We start from the raw sequence: 12,653 nt of genomic DNA, 5'->3' as shown, positions 1-12,653 counted from the left end.
TGAGTTGAAGTTTTAAACCATGGAAGCAAGCAACCTCATCTCCAGTCAACTCAATCTTTCTCATCTGGGAACCAGCATCCCCTCGGCCACCAGGCCTGGGATGGAAGTGAAATCATTACTGCTGTCTTTGATGATCAGGAAAAGGAACTTCATTAGCTACTTTCTGTCCTCATACATCTTTGGGGCACAGGGTTCAGAATTTATTGCAGCTGTAGGACAGAAGTTAGGGAGTATGAAAGGAAGCTAGGAAATATGATTTCATTTCCCTATCCATTTCTCACTGAAAGGATGATGGATTTCCCATTCACTCCCGAACAATTGCTCCTGCCTACCAGGCTGTACTCACCAGGAAATGGTGCCTTTTCTAGGAATCCTCCATTCTCCTTGCCCTTTAGGGCCTTCTGCTTCCATCTCCACCCAACAAAGGTCACAGATTTCTGCAGAAATAAATGGTAAAGGTATCTGGCCAGCCTGTAGTAGCTCATCAGAAAATACCTTCCAACCCTAGTTGCACCTTAGCATCACCTGGAGAGCTTTGTAAAACTAGAAATGTCCAACCCATCTCGACAGATTCTGATTTCATGGGTCTGGGGAGATTCCTGGGGACTTATAGATTTTAAAGTTCCCCCAAGTGGTCCTAACACACAGCCAGTGGAAAGCCACTGCCTGATTTGAAGGTCGCTGTTTCGCAGGATGAGTGCCTTGGTCAGTTTCTCTTCTTTACCTGAAGGTTAAACTCCATTTGGGGTTCGCTGCTGCTGCTCAGAAGTCACCCTGGGCTTTGCTTCTCTGCAGAGCCCGTTTGAGTAGGAGGTTACCGGGATTGGGTGTTTATTTCTTGTGATGGTTAATATTGAGTGTCAACCTGATTGGATGGAAGGATGCAAAGTATTGTTTCTGGGTGTGTCTGTGAGGGTGTTTGTTGCCAAAGGAGATTAACATTTGAGTCAGTGGACTGGGAAAGGCAGACCCACCCTCAATCTAGGTGGGCACCATCTAATCAACCATGCCAAAGCAGCCAGAATAAAAGCAGGCAGAAAAATATGGAAAGACTAGACTGATTTCGTCTTCTGGCCTACATCTTTCTCCCATGCTGGATGCTTCCTGCCCTCAAACATCGGACTCCAAGTTCTTCAGCTTTGGGGCTCAGACTGGCTTCCTTTCTCCTCAGCTTGCAGACAGCCTATTGTGGAACCTCACCTTGTGATCGTGTGACTCAGTACTCCTTTAAAAACTCCCGTTTATATATACATCTATCCTATTAGTTCTGTCTCTTTAGAGAACCCTAACTAATATATTTTCTCGAAACCGATTTGGCCCATAGCTGTTTGCCACTTAGACCCCCAAATATGGAACCTATACAGAGGAGGTAAGGCACTAACGGGCCACTTGCCTCAGGCTCCAGAGAGCTGGAGGGTCTTGAATGCAGACTCCTGGCCTTATCAATAAATGAGTGGGTGCATGCAGCCAGGAAGATATGCTACCAGCTTTGAGAGAATATTTTTATCTGACAACTTTAAACATGACTCCCATTCATAAATTGTACCACCTAGAGTGTACTATGAATTCACATTTTATCATAGAATTAATTTGTGAATGACACAATTATAAAACATTGTTGGATGCATCAATGAGTTAAATTGCAGACATTTTAAACTCATCGCAAATTCTGCAAATCTGCTTTAGCTTCTGTCCTTTTTAGTATCTTGGAGAGGTGACAGCCCTACCATATCTAGCCTAGCTCACAGACTTTACGCATCTGTGGTGTCACAGGCCTCCACTATCCATGAGGGGATAGGCAACTAAGCCAGCAATTCCTCCACCCCTCACCCCTTCTATCAGAGAATGGGTGTGGTATGAGACACCTAAGACCAATATTTAAGGAGGTGCTCATTTGAAAGTACCAATCTTGCACTTGCACAAGAGTGAGGGCCTCCTTAATAAATACTGCACCCTGGATGTACAGGTACTGAGCCAGCACACTCATGCTCACCTATGCATACACATTCACACGTGCATGCACACACACACACTCACACACAGGTCCAGCCATCTCAATATTAGTGTGATGATGAAAATCCTGATATAAAGCACCTCACTGAAATGCCTCTTACTCAAAAGAATGTTTTGCATTTAAAAGATATATTTGATCACCAATTTTCTAGCATAATAATGAAAAAAATTTAAACCTTTTTATTGGATAGTAGTAATCCTGAACTGGTTATAAGGTACACGGAGAACAAGTAAAAGAGGAAAAAATGTTGTTCCAGGGTTGTTGGTATGCAGCGCCTGTCCTTGTAGATCTATAAGCAGGGAAGAGCCACAGGGACTCTTGGCAGCTAAGCTGCTGAGACTGTTAATTACTACTTTTGTTTTTATTAACGGGAGTTTTCACGAAAGTTAAAATATATGATATTCTTTGAATGGTGGAGATGAGAAAACAGATCCAATCTAATCCAGCCATGCTGGAAGCTATGTTTGTAAAGACAGGCCTGTGATTAATCCTGAGGCAGTTTTGGTGAAAAATATGAACTCCAAGAGAGTATCATTCTGTCCTTTCTTTAAAATAAAATATTGTTTACTTCAGTTTGCCTTTATCATTTCAGTTCATCACCAGTTTCCATTTTAAAAAGCCTCCTGCATCATTCTCTGCACATATGCAGCAGATATAGACACACAAGCACACCCCTAAGGAGACAGCCCACTTGGACTCAAGGACATTCACTGTGGCAGCTCTCTGAAGACAGAATTATTTCTTTGGCACAGAATAGCGTGCTGTTCCTTAAGAGGACATTAGAGGAGAACAACTTGTCTCCCTACTGAACCCTTTGCACAGATATCTTCTAGAAGGACTTGTTCCTTACCCACTGGCCCTTGATTCTGTCTCACTACTGAATGAGGCTTGTCCACCAAACAGCTTTAAGGATGGGTGTGTGCTCCGGAGAGAGCAGGAAACAAGTGAGAGCCGGTCTGCTTTCTGTGGGTCAGCCAACGTCTCCGCCAGTCCTATGACTGTCATTTCACTGAGGATTGATATGCCTGAAGTCACTACAAAAACAAATGATGCTCTAAAGCTCATTCTGCCCTTGCATGAAGAAGCCAAAAAAATCGGGCTCTAATCTATTTTAGAATTGGCATAATGAGACAAAAGAGTCCACTGTGGGAAATTTTTGCTTATGCAATGAAATTTTTACTCTCCAGCTTTTTAACTATTAAATTTTTTTTTTAATTTTTGACTTTTATGAATGAACAACCAATGGGATTACGGTTGGAAGGTAGTAGAGTTTTTTAACAGCTAATGAAGTCCACTACCAATAATGGCAGACTCCCCAAGCTCAGACCTCTGCTCTGCCAGTTGACTGCCTATATTTTCTGGGATGAGCTGTTTGGCCTCTCTGCTACACAAATTCTTCACCTGTAAAATGTAGACGATAAAAAGTCCTGCCTCAACTACTGTGGTAATGACTAACTGTGTTAATGGATGCCAAGTGCTTAGCACAGTCCCTAGCTTAAAGCAAGGGCTGAAAATCAAGCTTTAGTTATAAATAATATTGTTAAGATTTCTTAAATAATGTGTCAGAATCCAAGATCCCTTAAAGAAATCTTCTAAAGTATATTTAATTATTTATCAGAGTGCAAGATCCTTTAAAGAAGTCTTTTTACCCGATCTTTTTTGAAACCATCAGCCTATCTGAGAAGGCCAACAGTCGCCCTTTATGGAGAATTAATACAGAATTTATCAGCAGAAGTTATTTTTCATGCATATTATAGCTTCCAATTACACTAAAAGCTTGTCTATTTTAACTCAGAGCCTTCACTTTGATGTTAACTGTGAAGTTTCATGTTTCCCTGTCATTGTTACAATCAGGACAATGTGGGTCTATCCCTCAGGGCTTGGTGACAAACACTATTTTTAAAGGAAGTGTTGCCCTCAGAAAGAAGAATAAAAACAAATTCTTAATAAACAATGACGCTATTTTCATGTAAATATCTGTAAGGAAAATTGGCATCAAAGCTAAAGGGGAGATGACATGCAATGAATTTGTTCGGCATAATTAAGGTATTGGGTAAGCACAAGGAAGGTGAAGTCTCTGGATCTGAGCATTTTATTCTTGGCTCAATATTCTTTTCATGTGATGCTCTTGGATGAGCAACTTCAGTCTCTCTTTCCCCCTCAGGAAAGCCATAAATATCATCAACATTAACTTAAACTTCACCCTGTTCCTGAAGTAATATGAGACTTTGGTTGAGGAGGATACAAGGCATCGTGAAGGTGAACAAACCAAAAAGCATTTAAAATTGCTTCCTTTTGCACATAGAAATTTTTCTCTTCTCTGGCCAACCTCTCCCAATTTGAGAAAAAGTTAAATTAACTTTTTTAACTCACAAGAATGAAAAAGTACTACAATGGGACTTGGCTATTACTTGGAGAGGTATAGTATGGGAATACATTATTTGATACCCATTAGCTAACACATTAGCCGTTCCAATTTGCAAGAATCTGAAATCTATGATTCGAGATCCTGATTCTAGCATCTCTGACTTTCCCTGCCCCTACATGGTTATTCTTACATTACTAACCTCACAATTAAGTGCTGAATGTGTTGACATCACATTTCTGTAAAGAATGTTATTTCATCATCAGGTGGGATCATCCTTACCTGTTTCTCCTTTTGGAGGGCAGATCAGAACATGATGATTGGAGAAGAATGAAATGTGATTAATAACTCTGTGTAAACAGGCCTTGCAGCACCCTGATTGAGCCTTTCTGATTCTTCCTGATAATCTCTATTTTTAAAAAAAGAAAGAAAAAAGAAGAATATTTCCCTTTGAGTTGTAGGTAGAAAGGTAGACGAGAAGTCTGAAAAGTATCAATTCTTTGTCTTGATAATTACCATTGATCTCTAGCTTCCATCAGAACCATTTCAGAACTCAGGGACATTTTCGGGATTCAGGGAGAATCCAAATTGAATTGAGTTTGTTTCTGTATCACTGAACAGCAGTGATGTTGAAATGATTGATACAGTCTATTCCGCAGATAAAATCCTTGTTATGCTACTAAAGGTGACTGCTACCTTCAGGCAAAGGGCTTGGTTACAGAGTCAGGCACATCTGGGTGATAAGCTTCACCCTACCAAGTACTGGTTGTGTGAGACCATGGATGATTGCTCTGTCTCACTGAGCTGAAAAATATCTAGCTCCTAGGACATAGTTAAGCTTCACACCACTGGAACAGGCATGGCTGTCAATGGACATTCAATAAACCTAACTTTTCTTCCTACTAGAATCAGTCCCATGGAGGCCCCTCTAGTGGCATGTATCAACATACCCTAATTCTGTGGTTTCTTTTTAGTTTCAATGACAGGGAACTCATCCAGGGTTTCTTTGAACTGTTCTTCTTAGACTATTAGTTCTACATGCCCGGTAAACTACAGTTCTTTTTCAGCTCTTTACACAATAACTACATTAATATCATGGCACTTTCTATTTTTTCAGATGGCTGCTTCAAGAAAGGTATAAAAGCTATTGGTGTCAAATTTACTTAAATTATTACGTTTGTCAATCGAGAAAAATGATGAGACAAGTCTCAACCATTTTAGGAGGTTTATTTGCCCAAGTTAAGGACACATGCCTGGGAGACAGGTCTGTGCGTTTCTCCGAAGATGATTTTGAGGACTTCAAATTTAAAGGTGAAAGGGTGAAATATTGAGAAGTGCACAATTTTCATGTAAGAAGAGGGTAGGAAAAAATAGTCATTCATGCTTTTGTCTGGCTCAGTGGATCTGCATTTTTTATATGAGATAACATAGACAAATGGGGCAGAGGAAAAATGCAGGGAATCTGCATTTTTTTTTTCTTTTTTGAGACAGAGTCTTGCACTGTCACCAGGACTGTAGTACAATGGTGCAATCTTAGCTCACTGCAACCTCTGCCTCCCAGGTTCAAGTGATTCTCCTGCCCCAGCCTCCCAAATAGCTGGGAGGTGCCCACCACCACGCCCAGCTAATTATTTTGTATATTTAGTGGAGACAGGGTTTCACTATGTTGTCCAGGCTGGTCTCCAACTCCTGACCTTGTGATCCGCCCACCTCGGCCTCCCAAAGTGATGGGATTACAAGCGTGAGCCACCATGACCAGCCGGAATCTGCATTTTTACATAAGATAATATAGACAAAAAGGGGCAGGGGAACAATCAGCTATGTATTTGTGTCTGGTGAGCAGGGGGGTGACTGCACCTGTAAAGATAATCTATCAATTTACATTGACATGGTGAAATCTTAACAGAAACACCTTAGGGTAAAGATCTTGCAGCTCACTAGGAATTTCCTTGTGGGCAAAATATGGGGGAGGCATGTAGCTCTTCATCTTATAGCTATCTCATTTAGGGACCAAAAGGGGGAGGCAGGTTTGCATGACCCAGTTTTAACTTTTCACTTTGACTTAATGAGTTTGGGGTCCCAATATTTAATTTCCTTTCACAGGTTCTCTTTCGCCCTGATGGTTCCCAATGAGTCAACAGGTAGAAAAGTCCTTTGTAAATTCAGGATATGCCATCATCAATATTGTTATAATATTAATTCCCTTAATAAAGTAAATTTCATAAATTGAGACACCACATTAACATCATAATTCAATGCTCTTAGCAAGAGCTTCTGTCATGAAAATTTTTTAGCTTGTAAGATACCTTTTCCAGCCAGAGTATCTCATGAACGTGTTCTTTGGCAAACAATAAAGCTGGGTGCTCTGGGTGATTAAGAAACCACATATTGACTGGGTGCAGTGATTCACACCTGTAATCCCAGCACTTTGAGAGGCCAAGGCAGGAAGATAGTTTGAGGCCAGGAGTTAGAGATCAGCCTGGGTGATATAAGTCAACACTGTCTCTACCAAAAATAAAAAATTAGCTGGGCATGGTGGCACATATCTGTAGTCCCATCTATTCAGGAGGTGGGAGGGCCACTTGAGCCAAGGAGGATGAGGCTGCAGTCAACTATGATTGTGTCACTGCACTCCAGCCTGGGCAACAGAGCAAGATCCTATCTCAAAAAACAAAAAAAGAAGAAGAAAACAGAAGACGACCTGTGGAGTTGCCCTGTGTGCTAAAAATCTAAAACATCGAACATCCTGCAAAAAGAAAGGATGAGAACCTATCAGGCAGTAGTGAGGACTCATGGCTCAGCCATTTGAAGGAAGCAGCGATCAGGTCAGAATCATTCAAATCTCCAACACTACTGAACTCATCTCAGTTGAGAGATTTAGTACTAAGTTTCCACCAGATGAAAACAATTCTCTTTCATTCAATATTTACACCATCTTATATTTTACATTCTTTGAACCATAAAAGAGTATGTCTTCTTGCTTAATCTGTTGTTTTGAAATCTTTCTTCCTGGCAGCATAGCTACCATTAGCTATTGTTTAATGTTGGAATCCTTACATCCTGGAGGACACTGGAACTACTTTAAAGGCAAAATGGGACGCCCTGGCCAGTTCCTAGCCTAACGACCTGAGATGGTGCAGTTTGCTAACATGTTGAAAGGAACAGATGTTAGAAGCTGTGGTAACTTCATGCAACCAATCAGGAAATAACAGCCTTAATGCATTTCTAAATTATTCCAATCTTTTCCTAATTTTAAAGTTTTATAAACAATTGGAAAAGATAGGGGCTGTTATAAAAACTTTAGCTCTAGTCATTACTTTCCAGGGTGATAAAGTGTGTTCCACTTTGGGGGAAAAAACTTAATCAGTGATCAAATGCAAATCTTAAGAATGGAGTCTGTAAATATACAACAATAGTGTATCATGAAGTCAGAGGCAAAATACTGACTGTGGTGTTTATAGGCAGAACAATAGGCTTCACAATAATTCATCCCAGTTCACAGTTAATCCGTGGAGCTTTCAGAAAATCAGAAACAAAAAATAATCCATAATTGCAGGTCAGGTGCAGTGGCTCACTCCTGTAATCCCAGCACTTTGGGAGGCCTAGGTGGGCAAATCACTTGAGGTCATGAGTTTGAGACCCACCTGACCAATATGGCAGAAACCCCATCTCTACTAAAAATACAAAAATTACCTGGGCGTGGTGGCATGCACCTGTATTACCAGCTACTCAGGAGACTGAGGCAGGAGAATCACTTGAACCCAGGATGTGGAGGTTGCAGTGAGCCGATATTGGCCACTGCACTCCAGCCTGAGTGACAGAGCAAGACTCCATGTTAAAAAATAATAATAATAATAATCCATAATTGTGAAATAGCAGAACATACACTAACCACTAAGGCAGACTAAGGCAGCCTATGACAATTTAGGTTCATAGGTTCCAGTCCAAGTATGAGCTTTTCTATGCACACCACTGCATCTTTACACAGTAGGAAGCCATTTTGCCGGTTGACCTGATAAATGAGCCAGGGATTAATTCTGCGGGTTCGCCCAGTGGAAGACAAACATTTGCACTTCACTCAGCCCTGAATAATCCAAAGGTTATACTGTTCTAAAGGGATAATCCATTAAACACAGTTGCTCAAGTGGCTGTCCATTTGGGGAAGAATTTATCAGGAGGCTGTCAGAGAAAAAGACCCCAAATGATGCGTCACCAGACATCAAGCTCACCTTGCAGAAATGAAAAGAGTCCTGCCAAAGAGCCCACACTGGAGACAAGGACAAGCAGATTTATGGAATAAGGGACACATTTGCAAGAGGATGCCAGAGCAGCCTCCTAACCTCTTCTCAAGCTTTGGGTCTGGCTTCAGCAACACTGAACTCTCCTACACATTCACAATGATCTATAGCCTCAATTTGAAGCTCATCCAAAGAAAATTGCATAGTCATCAAGTTTTGTTCCTATTAGACTCCTGTGGAATTTACTGAGTCTCCACTGGACTTGAGACAAAGATGACTTTGGTTTGCTTTGTCACAGGGTCATCAAAATCATACATTTCAGTCATCTATTTCAGTCATCAGATCCTTGCAGAGTATAAAAGTCCAGCCTACATAATGGTTAGAACCTACACAATGGTTCTAAATGAGAAACATTTTCTTCTTTGATTTTTAAGGTTGATGGATGGATCATGGTAACATCCAAAAATCCATAATTCTGTGGATCCATATAGGAGGCAAGAATATTCATTGTTAGTCGTATTCAGAATGTGTACCACAAATAGGGAGCATAATGTAGAATGCAGTTTGTATTTCTTACATAGTAAATGTAGTGGGTCATGGATAACAAAGAAAAATGCCAAGTGAAGTCCTTGCACTAACACATAACAACAGAGACAGCTGGAGGAAAATTACAAACTCAGTGGTGGCACAGACAAGAAAATACTTCAAGTTCCATGAGAATATTGTTATATAAACTGGTTGAGCTCTAGGCAAGGGATATAACAAGGACAACTCATATTGTCTTTCTCCCAATCCACCTTCCAAGTCTTTGTTTCAAATATTTTGGATGTCCAACACAGTATCCGATCTGCCAGCCTTCTGCCATTGAAGTTTGCTTTGTCAATGGTTCAACTACACTCTCATGTCTGCCTTCCCAGTAGAACAATGTTCTGAAACAGTGCCATCTTGTGGTCAGTCCCAGACAGAGCATGAGCTCTAGGTATCTTCAGAAACCAACCACCCAAGAGGAGAAACTTGGAGATGAAGTTTTCACAAACAGGAGTGTCAGGAATTGGGGAGATGATACACTCTCAAATGTGAAGTAAATTGTCCAAGGTGACTCATCTAGCAAGCAGCATTTATTTAAAATAGAATTTACTTCAAAAATTATAGCAGTACTTCCAAAGTGCTGAGTGTGTGCAAAGCCAAGTCGCCATTCTGGGAAAGACAAAATAGAATTAAGGAAAACATAAAACATGTCTCAAGAAGATGTCTGCACCTGGTGGACACTCAGAAGACAATTGCTGATCTGTGAGATGAGTTCTACATGTGGCATTCCAGAAAAGAGACAGTCTTAGGGATCGTGTTCTCCAACTTGTTATTTACAAAACTTTCAAACCTTCAAATAAGCAGAATGAATAGTCTCATGAAGCACCTGTACTCGCTTTCCTTAGATTCACCAACTGTTAATATTTTGCTATGTTTTCTATATCTCTCTAGTTTGATCTCCTTTTTTTTCTTCTGAATGGTTTGATAGCAACTTATAATCATTATAAGACCTCACCCTGAAATCCTTATTGTCTCCAAAAATGTCTTTCACAACTTCTTTTTTTCCAACCTAAGATCCACTCAAAGTTCACACACTGCACTTGGTATTATGGTTTTTATGTCTCTTCAGTCTCTTTAAATCTAGGACAGCCCTTCTCCACCACCATTTTTGTTTTTCATCACATTCATGTGTCTGGAAAAACCCAGACAGGTGTCTCTCTCATCTCCCACATCTTGGATTTGTTCCTAAATTTTGACTTCAAAAGACAATGTCAACTGACACCCATATTTCCATTCATTTTCACTAAATATGAAACCATTTTTTCTGTAGGTTTTCAGGAAATGCACTGGAGTCCCTCTGCGAGGATCCAAGAGATATTTCTTTAAACAACTTCCTGTCTAGGTAAAATCTTCAGGGAGTGACACAGAGCTCCTGGGATCTTCTGGGAGAAGGTCCCAGCTGCTCACAGCTGGAAGTTACTATGCACGCTCCACTCTCTTCTGACCTACAACTACACGAACAGAAATTAAAAGCTTATTATCTCATTTTCAGTCTTATGTTCACAGATATTTTGGTCAAAACTTCTCTTTAAGTAAAAACAATAACATGACCCAAGATTTCAAATCTTCTGAAATCTATCAAACTCCAAAAACGAGCCCAGCCTGTTTTATATCCTTTCCTACCTTCTCAGAAATGATTATTTGCACCTGACTGTGAGAGCTCTTTGCTGCAAAGCATGGTCATATTTTCCATTATTTTTAAACTGTGTATCTTCCATCAGCCAGGTATACAATCCATCCAGATTGAGCTCTTTCAGGTTCTGCTTTGTGCTGGTATGCATAAGTGTTTAAGGTATTACATGAAATGAGAATCTGATAGTTTTTTTCAGTTATTTTACTAGCATATTAATCTGGAATATAGAACTTATCAATGTAAAGAGATTCCAGATGCTGTTGCATTCCCAACACCCTATCTGCCCAATCCTCCTTGGACTGTCCAGCCAATATCTGACGCCCACAAGTAAAAGGCTGTGCTGGCCCCAGAGGCATCCTGATTAACCAGGGATAGTAGCACCTGCTTGTCCAGTGGTGTGACCAAGGCCAAGAGTTGGTCTCTTCTAGCCTTAGTGCTCAGTCAGTTTCTTTGTAATGTTTGATGACTAGATAATTACAACCTGGCCATTCCCAGTTGCCTCTTTTCCATGGAGCTAAATTTTACACTGGCACTAAACCATTTCCTGACACCAAGAGTAAGAGTACTTACAAACTCATCAGAAAAGCAAACAAGCGAAAATGATGAGCTATGATTCTGGAGTCAGATATACCTGAAATTCCAGTTCTGCCTATTTCTAGATGAGTAATCTTGGAAGAGTTATATATCTCTCTGTAAAATGAGGATATTATGTACCATTCAGGATGCTTATAAAGCTTAGTGAGATGATGGATATAAAATGTGTTACTTTGCAGGTTTCTTCAACTATCCCAACATGCTTGATATGCTGACTTTAATGCATAACAGCCATTTACAAGGTGATTCATCAGACTCCACCAATGTCATTGATTAGCGAGTTACTGTGAGTGAAAACAAATAGTAGGATTATACAAGACTCTTTGAGAATTTGAAGATAGTGGTGAAGAAATTCTCCATGGATGATAAAAAATTGTTACTTTGTAATTTTTTAAGCCCATTAGAAAGTGCATTGCAGACATTGTTCAGGAGCATTTAGCAGGGACCTTTGCCAAAGAAAGGGAAATTTTAGTAAACTGGTCCCACCTCACAGGATAAAGGACTATTTGGTCAGCAGCCGAAGGATTTCCTGACTGTGCTTAGCTGAACATTTGGCCTCAGCTGATAGAAGCAGGTAGAGCTATATCCTGGTCAAATTGATAGAGATGAGTGTTCTCTCTCTCTCTCTCTCTCAACTCTTTCACAAAAAGTGAATTTGGCTCAATCAGCAGGCCTGGGTCTGTGAACTTGCTCTAGGCAAGGGAAGGAAAATATGGGGTGAATTGCAACACCCACAGCTCCTGACACTTGGCAAACATCACATGGCCGCAGCACACTCCTCCCCGAGGTCCACACCAGCCTTCCTGCCTCCTCAGCTCGTCATTTCACACTGTCACTAGTAACTGACTGGAGCAGATACACAAGTTGACGTTCAGTTTTCCGCTCTCAGGTCACTTTGCATCTGGGTGTTAGTTCGTTGGAATTGGAACCCTTTCAGCAGTTTAACCTTGTGTTGTGATGCTTGCATGTTTTTCATCATATCAAAGCAGATTAGTTCTGTTACTATTAGCTTCACCTTCATTTTATTCCTTTGAGAAGAATGAGAATGAAAAACAATCATATAACTAAAGCTGACACATACAAGGTTACTGTGTGCCAGAGACTGTCAAAATGCCTTCTATATCAAGGCATTTAATCCTCATAACGATGTTATCACAAAGGTACCATTATTATCCTTATTATACATATAAGGAAAAGCCCAGAGAAACCAAGTTGTTTGTC

The 12,653-nt window shown here is 40.4% G+C and overlaps 1 non-coding gene across 1 annotated transcript; it reads left to right on the top strand.

Moving 5' to 3' along the window:
- Nucleotides 1-4,638: 4,638 nt before the first annotated feature.
- LOC129037697 (U8 small nucleolar RNA) lies at nucleotides 4,639-4,773 on the top strand. Its single transcript, XR_008502925.1, has one exon. It is a non-coding gene; the product is annotated as a U8 small nucleolar RNA (small nucleolar RNA).
- Nucleotides 4,774-12,653: the final 7,880 nt, after the last annotated feature.

This window comes from Pongo pygmaeus, chromosome 4 (assembly GCF_028885625.2).
Source record: "Pongo pygmaeus isolate AG05252 chromosome 4, NHGRI_mPonPyg2-v2.0_pri, whole genome shotgun sequence".
Lineage (NCBI taxonomy): Eukaryota > Metazoa > Chordata > Mammalia > Primates > Hominidae > Pongo > Pongo pygmaeus.
This window is presented reverse-complemented; position numbering and strand designations above follow the sequence as displayed.